This window comes from Dromiciops gliroides, chromosome 3 (assembly GCF_019393635.1).
Source record: "Dromiciops gliroides isolate mDroGli1 chromosome 3, mDroGli1.pri, whole genome shotgun sequence".
NCBI classification, from domain to species: Eukaryota; Metazoa; Chordata; class Mammalia; order Microbiotheria; family Microbiotheriidae; genus Dromiciops; species Dromiciops gliroides.
Window position 1 is genome coordinate 119,607,833 of NC_057863.1, and position 14,874 is coordinate 119,622,706.

The 14,874-nt window shown below is 38.1% G+C and overlaps 1 pseudogene; it reads right to left on the bottom strand.

Moving 5' to 3' along the window:
* Positions 1 to 13,127: 13,127 nt before the first annotated feature.
* LOC122750729 lies at positions 13,128 to 14,661 on the bottom strand (annotated as a pseudogene).
* Positions 14,662 to 14,874: the final 213 nt, after the last annotated feature.

The window sequence follows — 14,874 nt, forward strand, 5'->3', positions numbered from 1 at the left end:
TCACTGGCAAAACAAAGGCAGCCTGTTTAAAACTGTCATGCCTGTAAGTGTGGATATTGACAAGCTCTCATCACTGTCTAAGATTCCTGCCTCACCAAATTCATACATTCTGAATGCTACAACTGCTGCCTATAATTCCTACATCTATAGCTCTTATTTCCAGCTAGTATTAGAACCCATTCACTGATCTCTCACTGTTTTGAGAAGAAACAGAGTATAGTAGAAAATCTGCTGGACTTGAACTCCAGAGAGTTTCAAATATTAGTTCTAATACCAGATCTGTGACAATGGGAAAGCTATTCTGAGTCATGGTTTCCTTATCAGTTTAGAAATGACATGTGATTTTTGAAAAATCGAAGTGTTTGACTTCTTCTAAGCAAGACAGATTACCCCCTGATTTTTGCCTTTTTGGTTTTTTTAATCCACAGCATTTAGGAAAGTACCTGGCAACTAACAGTTGCCTAATGAATGCTTCTTGACTTGACTCCACTTCACTCTTGGCCTCAGAATCTGCATCAGTGGATGATCTCTATGATCCCTTTCACCTTTAAAGTTATGACCCTAACCTTAGAAGCTCACATAAATGTTCACTATAATGATTAAAAGAGACCTCCCATGAATATCCAATGAGCACATCACATCCAAACAGTGTACGTTATCTTTTCTTTGCAATCTAACTTAACTCTTTCTGATTGTGGCACCATCTACCTGGTATCTCATATTTGTAATATTGAGGTTTCCTACAATTCTTCCTGTGGTAACTAAGTGTCATAGTTGATAGAGTCCTGGGTCTGGATTCAAGAAGCCTCATCTTCATGAATTTAAATCTGGCCTCAGACACTTAATAAGTGCGTAATCCTGGGCAAGTCAATTAATCCTGTTTGCCTCAGTTTCCTTATCTGTAAAATGAACTAGAGAAGGAAATGGCAATCTGCTCTAGTATCTCTGCCAAGAGAACCCCAAATGGAGTCATGCAGAGTCAGATACCAATGAAAACAATTGAACAGCAAAACTCTCCCCAATCCCTCAGTTCTGATATCCAATTTGATAGTGGGTTTTATTAGTTTCACTTTCACATTTTTCTAAAACATCCCCTCTACTTCACTCTCACTGCAGCCAAACTAATGCAGGATCTTATTACCACACACAAGAACTGTTATACTATCTCTCTAATAGGCTGTCCCGCTTCCTCTTGTCCTCCCTTCTATCCGTCCTTTATAAGGTTGCCAAACTAAACTTTTTAATGCATCCATCTGGTTATGTCATTCCTCTGCTCAAACCCTTTCTATGGCTGCATATTGCACATGAAATAAAAACCAGACTCTTCTGCTACACCATTCTAGGTCCTCTGCAGTCTGTTTTATACCATTCTTCTCCAATCCATACTGAACCACTTTTTTTCTACAGCACAAATTGTACTCATCTACTTACACATCACATTTAACCCAATGCCTAAAATGTACTCTCGGTGTTTTTTCTGTTGAATTACCCAAATAGTGTATTTTTTCTATCATGTTTTTGTCCATTTTATAAAACATTTATCATATACAGTGATAGCATATATAATAACTACCTACTTTAATTCTCTTAGTAAGAATTTCATCAGGAAAGAAGCACTATATTATCTAAATTTTTAATCATCTCTCAGCCCCTAGATCCTTATCAGCACTTGATAAGCATTTTAATGTGGTTTTTTTTTTTTCCGTTTTCTTGTTTCCTTTCCATGCTTAATAATTTCTCCATTTACTCCACAAACTTTGGCCTCTTTTTTCTTCCTCACAAATAGCATTCCATCTTCTGACTGATCATTTCCACTGGCCATCCCATATGCCAGCAATTTTGTCCCTATTCATCCTTGCCTCCTAACTTCCCTGTTTCCATCAAAATTCTTATGTATAAAACCTTCCCTAGTTCTCCTTAATCTTAGCATCTTCTCTCTGAGACTCACCCCTCAGATTTTATGTGGTTGTGTATATGTGAATATGTCTGCATATTATATATATATATATATATGCAGACATATGTATGTATATGCATATATATACTAGATCGATAGAATGATAGTTTGTACAGTTTTTGGATATTGTCTTCTCCCCTATTAGACTATGAGTTTGTCTTTCTTGGCATTCCCTGTGCAAAGTGCCTGGCACATATTAACACCATCTCCCTCAATCACCTCTCCCCTCTGTTTAGAGAACTAGAGGGTAGAGTACCAAATTCCTCCCAGTGCCTACCTTTATATAGAGGGCAGAAACTGAACTCAGTTCATTCCACTTTGCATCTGCTGCCTCACCAGCTTCAGTTCCATGGAACAAGATGTCACCATATCAGGTATCCCTTATTGTCCCATTCTCTCCCCTTTCCTGACTCTTTGGTGTGTGTGTGTGTGTGTGTGTGTGTGTGTGTGTGTGTGTGTGTATGTGTTGTCTCCCCTTTTACACTATAAGTTCCTTGAGGCAAGACTGTCTTCATTTTTTATTAATTGTATCATTAGGACTTAGCACAGTTAGCATAGTTCCTGTCACAAAGTAGGCACTTAATATTTATTGAGTCAGACTGGATTACATATATGTATATATAGGCATGTTCATGCATACATACACACATTTAAATACATACAGACAGTTGGTATTTATTGTCTTGGAATTATTAACAAACAAGTCTCTTTAAAACTCAACAGGGGGAAGCTAGGTGGCACAGTGCATAAAGCACTGGCCCTGGATTCAGGAGGACCTGAGTTCAAATCCAGCCTCAGACACTTGACATTTACTAGTTGTGTGACCCTGCACAAGTCACTTAATCCCCAATGCTCTGCAAAAAAAAAAAAATGTAAAATATAAAACTCAACACTACAAAGGAACTTTAAGACTATAGAAGAAACATTGCCAAATAAAGAAAAGTCTAGTAGAAATAAGATATTAGATTGATACATCTTATTCATATAACCCAGTTTTTGTCATATTCTATTGATATGTATTGACATGTATTCTCTTTTATTTATAGTACAGCAAAGAAATTCATTTAAAATTTACTAATGCATCCCCTTTGATTTCAGAACAATAATCAAAAAGAATGCTGTATATTTAGGGTCCTTTTCCTTTATTTTTAAAATTTTAATTAATTATTTTATTTTGTTTTTTAGAAATTGGGGTTAAGTGACTTGCCCAGGGTCATACAGCTAGTAAGTGTTAAGTGTCTGAGGCCGGATTTGAACTCAGGTACTCCTGACTCCAGGGCCGGTGCTCTATCCACTGCGTGACCTAGCTGTACCCAGTGGAGTTCTTTGGCTACAACCCTTAATTTACCCCAAATGGATTTCTGAAGAATCAGGCTTTAAATTAAATATAAATTAAATTATACTTACCTATGCCCTCCTACTATTGTAGAAGCTAAAATACTCTGTAAATATAAAATATACAGTGTAAATGGAAAATTATATCAGAGGAAAGTTGCAGGCAGTGGGGGCCGAATGGAATTCGGCTCAGGAAGGAATCAGCAAAGGACTACTATAAAATTGGAATATATCTTTAAAAAATTAGGAAAGATTTTTTTGCCTGAACTCTAGCAAATCAAAAAGTGAGAAAATTGTTTCTGTAAATCCACAAAAATGAGATAGATGTACAACAGTTATAATGTTAGAGGAAGAATAATGATAAAGACATCAGGAAGATCAGAAGAGACAAAGTCCAAGAAAGGAGCCAACAACCCATGGCCCAAGAGGTTTATACTAAAAAAAAAAAAAATGCTCTAAGTGGGGAAAAAAGACTGGATGAAATAAAGGTCTTAATGCAAGAATGTCAATTTGACCTCCCAGATATCATTGATATTAGTGCAGTGAGATGCATGAATGGAATATTAATCTTGAAGGGAATAAAACAGGATGGCTAAAAGCTGGGAGAAGAGCTAGTACCATATCCATTAAATATATACATGCTCACATATAGATTAAAGTGAATAGCACTGGTAAAATAATGTATTCAAAAACTAAAACAATATAGAAAGAATAAAATATTACTCCAAGGCTTTTGACCTTGATGACTAGAAAGATAGTGATGTCAATGGAAATAGAGAATTGGGGAAGGAGTAGTTTGGGATGGTAAAACAATGAGTTCCCTTTTGGACATAGTGATTTTGAAGTGCCAATGGAAAATGTGAAGATATTCAACAAGGAGTTGGAAGAAGGAGAAGAAAAAAATAAACATTTACTAAACTATATACTAGATACTGTGCTAAATTCTGAAATTGCAAATGTAAACAAAAAGATAGTCCCTGCCTTCAAAGAGTGTACATTCTAATAGGAGAAGAAAAGGGATCTGAAAAACAGGGAGTGGGAGAGAGGAGGACAAAGGTATACAGTGTTGTTTTTAAACTCCAGGAAGTTAGGAACAAGGTTGAAAAGAGGATGGTAGAAGCCTGGCTGAAGTCTATCCAAAAAATGCAACATCCAAGAGGAGCTCACCAATGGGAGAAAGGTTAGAAAGGCAGGGCAGGAAAGATTTAGGGAAAGATATTCCAGAGTGAACAAGCAATAGCATTGTTAATTAGACCTGAGCAAGGAGGGCTCAGTCACTGAAGGAAACTGAAGATGTGAGACAGGAGTTCAGGGGAAAGGGGCTAGACATGTAGATGTGGTATTACTGAATTCATGAAATTAAATAATATCATGAAAAGTTTGAGTATAATAAGAGGAAGAAAGACTGAGAAACACTTTCGGGAGACATCCACACTTAGAAGTAAAACAAAGATGATAAACTATCAAATTGAACAAAAAAGGAATCAAAGAGAAATTGTAGAATTGTAGAAACCTAAAGAAAATGGAGAATTCAGAAGGAAAGGGCAGTCAACAATATCAAATTCTATAGTATTAAAATGGTCAAAGAAGATAAAGACTGATCAAATGTCTTCAGTTTTAACAATTAGTGGCCTTTGAGAAAATAGTTTTAATTGGTATGACAGGGTCAGAGGATAGATTACAAGGATTTGGGGATTTAATTAATGGGTGATAAGGATGTGGAGGCATGGATTATGGATTATTCTTTCTAGGAATCCAGCAATGGAAATGAGTAAAGATAAAGGTTGGTAATGTAAGAGATGTTCATAATATTTCCTAGAAATTAGCTTGGGGAGTTAGGTCAGTGAGACAAAAGGAAGGTAGGGAAGTATATGTATATGGTTTTGTGTTTTGCCCTAGTCCTTGAGATTTTTTTTTTCTCTTCTTTTCCTTAAAGAGATTTTTCTATCTATTATTATATCTCATTCTTTCCATGTAACTGTAATAGACCCTCATCCTGGAATCTCTACCAGCCTCACCTTGGAGCATGTGCAGATTTTTTTTTATCTATCCCAGAGGTATTTAAGTAGAAACCTGAGCACATACAAATATCATTTGTGTGATTCCTGATAGGTAGAGTCATGCTGGGCTGAGTCCTTCCATTGGTCACTGTGCTAGACTTTTATGGATATACTGAAGGGGAAAATTAGACATTAATAGGCTTCCCCTTTCATTTTCAAAGTAAGAAGAGTCTTCATATCGCTATCTATAGGATTATTTGGAGAAGGGTGCACTACCCCTACTCACCAATGGGCACAAGCAACAACCACATGGCTTTTAAGTCTTCTTTCATTTAGTAGAGGGCTTTATGATCAATCAAAAGACCTAAAAGGTCTGGTCTGTTGGAAAAGTGACAGAATCGCTTGTTCTCAAGGGATGAATAACAGGTATATACATACACACACACACACATATATATACACCTGTATGTATGAATATATGTGTATATACACTTACATATATACACATATATATACATATTATATTATATGTATATAAATGATAGTTCTGACTAAATAAATAGTCAGACTTATCTTTAGAAAAATCCTTTGGCAACTGAGTGGAAGTTACGTCAGAATAAGGAGACTTGAAGCTGGAGGTAGGCAATTTAGAAGGGTATTTATATAATCTATTCAAGAGGTGATCAAGACATGAACTACTATCTGAGTAGAACAAAATACATATAAGAGAGATGTTATGAAGAAAGAATGACATGTTTTTGCAACAGATTGAATATGTGGGATGAATGAGAAGTCCAGGAGGAAACATGGGTTACAAACCTGGATGACTGGGAAGATGGCAGTGCTCTCACAAGTACTTGGGAAGAGACAGAAGTTTGGTGGGGATAGAGAAAGAAGGTAATATGTTCTATTTATTTAGAACATATTAATTTCAAAATGCCTAAGATAAATGTGAGGGCAGCTAAGTGACATAGTGGATAACATGACAGGCCAAGAGTTGGCAAGCTTCATCTCTCTGAGTTCAAATATGGCCTCACTACTAATGACTAGGGAAAGACACTGAACCCTGTTTGCCTCAGTTTTCTCATCTATAAAATAAGATGGAGAAAGAAATGATGAACCACTCCAGTATCTTTACCAAGAAAACCCCAAATGGGATCATGAAGAGTAAGACACAACTGAAACAACTAAACAACAACAACAAAGAGAAATGTAGTTCAAGATGTTCAGAAGTCAGCTGGAGATAGGAGACTGAGTTCAGGAAAGAGACTATGACTGGATAAATAGATCTGAGGATCATCTACATAAAAATGATTCTTGATCCCTTGGGATCTGATAAGATCTCTACATAGCAGAAGGCAGAGAAAGGAGAGAAAAAAAGTTAGGGACCCAGGACAAAACCTTAGGGAACATAGATCCAATAAGACAGAAAAGCAAAATAAGTAGAAGAACCAAGACAGAACAGATTCACAAAATCACAAAGAGGAGAAAATACTCAGGGAGAGTTACTCAAAAGTATCAAGTGATGCAGATTCAGGAAGAGTGAAGATTGAGAAGAATCCATCAACTTTTACCATTTGAATCTTTGGAAGAAATCATTTCAATAGAGTAATGAGGCCAGAAACCAGATTGTGGAAATTTGAGAGAGGAAAATAGAAAAAAGTGGAAGCACTAACTGTAAATGACGTTTTTTTTTTTTTTAAGATTAACTGAGAAGGGGCGTGGGAGGATATAAGATGCTAACCAGTGAGCCTAGTAGAATCTAGTGGGAGCTATTTTTCTTTTTTTCTTTGTTTTTTTTTTTTTGTTTGTTTGTTTGGTTTTTTTGCGGGGCAATGGGGGTTAAGTGACTTGCCCAGGGTCACACAGCTAGTAAGTGTCAAGTGTCTGAAGCCAGTTTTGAACTCAGGTACTCCTGAATCCAGGGCCGGTGCTTAATCCACTGCGCCACCTAGCTGCCCCAGCTATTTTTCTTTGTAGAGAAGGCTTAGGTATCTTTATAGCAAGGAATACAAAAGACCATCTATAAGAGAAAATTATTTTTTGAGAAAGAGTAGGGATGATAGTAGGGACAATCTACTAAAGAGGACGGGGGAAATGAGATCAAAAACCCATATTAAGGGACTGGCATCAACAAGCACCTGAGCTTCTTCATCATCAGACTTGAGTGAAGTAAAAAACAGTAGTAGAAAACTGTGTCAGAAAAATGTGAAATGGAGAGGAACAAGGAAGGAGGATAAGAAAGAGTTCCTGACATATAAGATGAGGGTTTTGTTTTTTTTTTTTCAGTGAAATATAAGGCAGAGAGAGAGAGAGCAAAGGGATTGGCACAGGAAGATTGAAAACAAAAGTTCTTAATAACTGTTGTGGTAAGGGGTATGGGGTAAGAAATAAATTAGAGAAAAGTGGTAAGATTACCTTTTTGCAGTGAGGACTCAGTTGAGATTACCTAGCATAAATTTGTAGTTGACACATTAATTACAGTTTTGTGACTTCTTCCAATACTATTCAGGATCATGAGAATGGAAGTTAATGGTTGGTATCACTCCTGATTGGGGTTTAGCAAAGTTTGATCTATGATAGAACAAGAGGACAACAGATTTAAAAGAGAAGATAATGCACTACCAAGAAGTTAAGCTTCTAAAGTTGAACCTTGGACAAGCTGTGATGAAACAAATAAGAAAGGGAATGATGCAGATTGGTAGCCTCAGTGACCTCAGCCAACAAGTGTTTTGTTAGCCAAAGTGATAGAAAAAACAATGACCCAGATGGCTAATTACTGCTATTTGGGTTGTTGGCTTCCTGCCTGTTTGTAGTTGTGTTATAAACATTTTTATAGTGGCTTAAGGAGATGGTAGATTCAAGGAAAGAAGTTTTGTTTGCTTGTTTTCTTCTGTGTGTGTGTGTTCACTTCTGTTTTTTAAGAGGAGAGCATTGCTATCTAAGCATTTTACACAGTAGAGAAGCCAGTAGTTAGGTAGTGATTGTTCCTGAAAGAGATAGAAAGTTTTAGGCTAAATACCACAGCCATAGGAGTTAGCATTAGCAAGAAGAAAGGCCACCTTATCATCTCAAACTGTAGAACTCTTAATGTGTAAAAGAAGGGAAAGGAAGTGAAGGAATTCATATTATAAAGACTCAGTTTTCTCAAAAAAAAAAAAAAAGAGGAGCTGAGCTCATCTATTGAGAGAGAAGGAAGTGAGGGTGAATTGGGGAGCTCAAGGAAAGAAAGAAAGATTTGGAATAGCCAGCATAGTAGTGTGATAGGAAGTCAATCAGAGATAAATAAAAGCTTTGGCAAAAAATGAGTTATGGCCTAGCTGCCATTAGAGATCATGAATTTATAGTGGAACCAATCACCATGGTTTTGTGACTTTCTCTGGTAGTGTTCAACAACTCAGGAGTGAACAGAGAGAAGGTGAATCATATGAGTGATTTAGGATTGAGGATTAGCAATGCTGAGCAGCATAAGGACAAGATCTTGGGAATTTAAAAAAATCAATTTAGAATCAAACATCAAGGATTTTTTAATCATAAAATAATTCACATGTAAACCAGAAATTTATCAGAGAACATCACTGAAGTACAATCTAAAATGTAGCTCCTAAGGACCTAGATGGTTATAATATTTATAAAGCATACTCTTTATAGATATATAAATTATGATGTTTTAGGTTCTTTTTCTCTTTTTCTATTGATATGAACATTTTGGATTATATTAAATTGAGCAATAAAAATAAAAAGGAACAAATGTTTGAAAATTGCCTCTAAATTTAAATACTCAATTTAGTAATGAATAAAACCTCTCGTTTTCAAACAAACATTCTCAGGCTGCAAATGGGTATTAAAATCAAAAAAGAGACAGAGACAAAATCAAAGAGAGAAAGAGACAGAGACAGAAAGAGAGAGACAGAGAGAAACAGAGAGAGAGACAGAGAGAGAGAGAAGCAGAGATTTAGAGAGAGAGAGGGAGGAGTGAGGGAGAAAGAGAAAGAGACAGACACAGACAGAAAGACACAGGAGACAGACAGAGAAGGCAGAGATGTTTTTTGGTGGGGAGGGAGAGAACTGTGCTGACAGTACTGTCAGTATGTAAGGATAAGAGGATGTGTGTTTCCTAGAGGTAGGAATACTTCAATACCTATTTTTGATGAAAGATATTAAAATAATATTCCTTTTTGAAAGTGATGATTGCATATGCTAAAAATATAAATTATTTGCTTAGTTTTATGGCAATCCTATTTTATGTATCGACTCGACTCTCTCTTTAAAGTTTATATCAAATTATCTATCTATTTTAGACAGATTATCTTTTAAAACAAGAGACATATCAAATCAGTAAATGAGGTTATATTACTAATTAGCATACTGTCTCCACTACCTATAGTACATTACAAAAATGTGACTTCCATTTTATCACATAGATGAAACAGTTATCTTTCAGGGTTTGAAATTTCTGTGATCTTTATGCTTAATAAGCTCAGTAAAAGGCATTCAAATTACATCACTTTTGTCTTGGAAGTTAAATTGGGAAATATTGCATTTTCTGAGATGATAAACTCTGCAGAAGATAAATTATCATGAGAAATAGTTTTAATTGATTTACCATAATAAAAGTTATGTGACTTTGAAGTGCAAATGACACATTAAAATGAATCTACAGTATGTTGATAATAAAGTGGTTTCTTTGTTAATGGAACTACTGACACTGCAGATGCTTATAGAAAGTTGTCTTCTATTGTTAATCAAGGAACATCAATGTACAATGAAGATGTTGTTTGTCTAAAACCAAGGCAACTCTCTTAACTTTTTTTGGAATGGTTTATAAGAATCTCAAAATTGGCTACTTGAACAGTCAAACTGGCATGGTATAATTTTAGATCCTTTATACTTCTATATCATCATATAAGACAGTTGTCTGGCCAATTTAACTCAACAAGTACTTCCTATTTAGAGGAGCCGTATGGCATAGTGGTTAAGGACCTGGCCTTGGAATCAGGTTACAATGAGAATTAGAGCCGGTCCTTCCTTGCCGAAGAGCTGTATGTCACCAAAAATAGGTTACTCAGCATCTCAGTACCACCAGTAAACATCCTAAAACTTGTTTTAATAGAAGAATTCCCTATCTGTTCAGCATAAATAGTTTATACATTAGGAGTTCTCCCCATGGATGAAATCACAGCTATGGGTTTTCTTATCTCCTATGGGGGAAACTATACATAGAGAGAGACAAAGAGTCAGAGACAGAGACAGAGAGACAGAGACAGAGAAACAGCATTATGTATGGAAGGAGACAAGCACAAAAAGAAAACAATCCATGTCCTCACAGATCTTGTTGTTTTTCCTGAATTCTCAAAGAGGACCATGACAGATGTCATGACTTACAATGAATTGAATTTAAGTGAGGGAGGGCTGTGCAAGGTCACCAACCTAATTCTCTCCTCCAGAGCCATCTGGGTCCATTGGCAAAATATATTTCAGGATGACTGAAGATGGCCCAAGATATGTAAGGCAATTGGGGGAGAAGCAACTTGCCCAAGATCACACGGCTAGTAAATGTCTGAGGTGAGATTTGAACTCAGGTCCTCATGACTCCAGGACCAGTTATTTATCCAGTGCACTACCTAGCTACCCTCATGGACTTTAAATTCTACTGGAAGGAGAGGATTTTACTAACTAGGGGGATCAGAAATGAAATCTTCTCATAAAAAAAAATGTTAGCTGTGTTGAGTTTTGAATAAAACTAAAGATTTCTTGAGGTGACAATGAAATAATACATTCCAGGGATAAAGTGCAGCCAAGAAAAGTTGCAGAGATGGAAAATGGAATAACTATTTCAGAAAAAAAAAGATATGAAGGGTCAGTTTAACTGGAACATAGAATATGTGAAGTGGAGTAACATCAGATTCATCTGAAAAAATAAGCAAGAACTGGGAGGCAGAGACAAGATGGTGGAGGAAAGGCAGTGACTTGCCTGAGCTCTCCCCAAGACCCCTCCAAATTCCTTCAAATAATTCCATAAGACAATTCCTGGAGGAGCAACATCCACATAAAGAAAGGATGAAATAATTTTCTAGCCAAAGACAACTTAGAAGGTCAGCAGGAAAGGTCTGTTGTACCAGTGTGAAAGTGGAGCACAGCCCAGTGCAGGCCATATAAGAATAGTCCCAACCCCAGCACAGACCCAGCCCAGCCTCAGCAAACCAGCAGCAGGCCTTGGTAGCCCCTGAATCACTTGCAGCAACTGCTTCTAGAACTCATCTCACCGAAGGTAAGGGGGTTGAAAAATTGGCCAAAAGGAGATTACAAGTATCTCTTTGCTAGCACCGAGGCAGGACTCTGTGGTTTTGCCCATACTCAGATCCAGGTCACAGTCTTAGATGTCCATCCCAGTCTAGGGAGGAGCATAAACACATAAGAACTTATAAAAGCCACAATGATGTAGACTTCTGTTCATAGTTCCAGGGCAGAAAAGCAGTCCTGTGGTTGTTTGCTGACCAGAGCACAGGCCAGGAGAGTGGTAAACAAACCTCTCTTTAAATCATACCACCTTGGAAGAACTGAGGACTTGCAAATTCCTAGAAAAGTATCTCTGAAAACCCCTGAAGCTTGGAACAGTGCACCCTCCACCCTGGAAGCAGTGCCCAACTTTCACAAAGAGTTAAAAGTCAAGAAATAGGCTGGGAAAATGAACAAACAGAAAAAAGGCTGACCCTAAAAAGTTTCTGTGGTGACAAAGAAGATCAAAATACAGCTTTAGAAGATAACAAAATTAAAGCTCCTATATCCAAAGCTTCCTAGAAAAATATGAATTGGTCTCAGGCCATAGAAGCACTCAAAAAGGACTTTGAAAATAAAGTAAGGAAAAAAGAGAAAAGAAAGCAAGAAAAGTAGAGGCAAAAATGGAAAGAGAAATGAGAGTGATGAAAGAAAATCTTGAAAAAAAAGGCAACAGCTTGGTAAAGGAGACAACAAAAATACTAAAGAAAATAACACCTTAAAAAACAGACTAGGTTGGGGCACCTAGATGGCGCAATGGATAAAGCACCAGCCCTGGATTCAGGAGATTTGAGTTCAAATCTGGCCTCAGACACTTGACACTTAATAGCTGTGTGACCCTGGGTAAGTCACTTAACCCTCACTGCCCTGCAAAACAAAACAAAACAAACAAATAAACAAAAAAAAGGGGGGGTGGGGAATGAGAAATCAAGAAACAATAAAGCAAAACAAAAGAATGAAAAAATAGAAAGCAATGTGAAATACCTCATTGGAAAAACAACTGGCTTGGAAAATAGATCCAGGAGAGATAATCTGAAAATTAATGGACTACCTGAAATCCATGATCAAAAAAGAGCCTGGACATCATCTTCCAAGAAATTATCAGGGAAAATTTCCTTGATATTCTAGAACCAGAATGTAAAATAGAAATTGAAAGAATCCAACTATCACCTCATGAAAGAGATCCTAAAATGAAAATTCCCAGGAATATTATACCCAAATTCCAGAGCTCCCAGGTCAAGGAGAAAATATCGAAAGCAGCCAGGAAGAAACAATTCAAGTGTTGTGGAGCCACAGTTAGGATAACACAAGACTTAGCAGCTTCTACATTAACAGACTGGGGGGCTTGGAATATGATATTCCAGTGGGCAAAGGAACTGGTACTACAACCAAAAATCACCTACCCAGCAAAACTGAATGTAATCCTTCAGGGGGAAAATGGGAATTTAATGAAAGGGAGGACTTCCAGGCATTCTTTTTTCCCCACTATATCCAGCTTTTTATTGAAAAACCTAGAGGGACATGTGAGAGGCAGTAAAAGCAAACAAGGCCACTTCTCAGAAGAGCTGCTTCTCATACGAATGGAGTCCATGGATACCTCCTTCCACCTGAGCAGATGATGTCCTCTTCTCAAATTTCAGCTCCCCTGAGTACATCATGGCTCTGACTTGTGTTAGATTCTTGGCACCAATGTCTTGACAGGACTGCTGGATGCTAGCAATCAAGTAGGGAACAAATTTGTGGATGGACCCTTTGTCCTGCATGGCACTGGACACCCCTTGAGCCACCTTGATTTTGTCTGTTTCACTGAAGTAACAGTTCTGGCTGCCAAGGTTCTTGTCCATGGCATCAAGGGAACCCAGACCCTGGTATCTATTTATGCAGATCCCATCAGAGAAGAAGTACTCACCTGGGGCCTCTGTGGTAGCCACCAACAGAGAGCCCATCATCACTGTGGAAGCTCCAAGGGCAAGTGCTTTAGCAATGTGGCCCACATTTTGGAGGCCACCATCAGCAATGCCGAGGACACAGAAACAACGTGCATATTCTGAGACCTTGTAGACAGTTGTTGCCTGAGGTCGCCCACATGCCAGCACTTACTGTGTAATGCAGATGGAGCCTCTGCCCATGCCAACCCTCAAGGCGTCCAGCATCAATGAGATTTTTTGCCTGTGCAGCTTTCACCACATTGCCACTGATAACCTGGAGGTTGTTGTATTTCTCCTTGATGTACTTGATCATGTTAATTTGGAAAAGGGAGTTTCCTTGAGAAGAGTCTAGTACAACCACCTCGACAGCAGCCTGGGCCAGCAAATCAAGCCAATACTTGTCGTCCTCATGGGTACTGATGGCTGCCCCTCACAGAAGCTGCTTCTTGGTGTCCTTGGATGCCAGTGGGTAGCCCTGATTCTTCTTCAGGTCCTTGCAGGCAATAATGGCTACTAGTTCATCATCCTCATTCACAATGGAGAACTTCCCTTTCTAGCTCTGCTGCAAGATTTCATTGGCTTCCTTTAGTGTGACTCCTGCAGGAGCCATCACTACATCCCCCTGCCTAGTCATAATTTCACCCATAAAATGGTTATGTTCCCCCTCCTTAAGAAAGTCGATGTCACAAGTGGACATGATGCCCACCAGATGGCTGCCCATCTTGCCATTGTCTATAATTGGGATTCCACAGAACCCATGCCTTGCCTTGGCTTCAAACACATCTTTGACATGATCTTTAGGGATAAGGACCACATGGTCAGTGATGAAGCCCTGCTCATATTTCTTTACTTTGTGCTCTTTGTTGGCCTGGCATTCTGGGTTGTGATGGATAAACCCAATACCTCCTGTCAGTGCCATGGCAATATCCATCCTAGCTTCAGTGACTGTGTCCATTGGGAATGCAACAAATGGGGTCTTGAGGGTTAACTTCTTGGTGAGTGATGAAGTTAAGTATACTTGATCTGCCGTGAAGTCTATATAGTCCAGAAGGATAAGGAAGTCACTGTACATGAGCCCATCTCCACAGTTGAAGCATTGCTGTGCTATGAGCCCATTTTCTGGAATGTAACAAGTGCCACCGCTGATGAGGTCATCTGCCATGGCAAGGGCAGGACAGGGAAGGGGGAGGAAGTAGCCTGGGATGGCAGGAGACCCAGGCAGAGCCTCATGGGGTTGATACTTCTGAAGAGCACTTTCAGGAATTCTTGATAAAAAAAGACCTGAGCTGAATAGAAAATTTGACTTTCAAACACAAGACTCTAGAGAAGCATAACAAGGTAAACAGGAAAAAAGAAACCATAAGGGATATTAAAA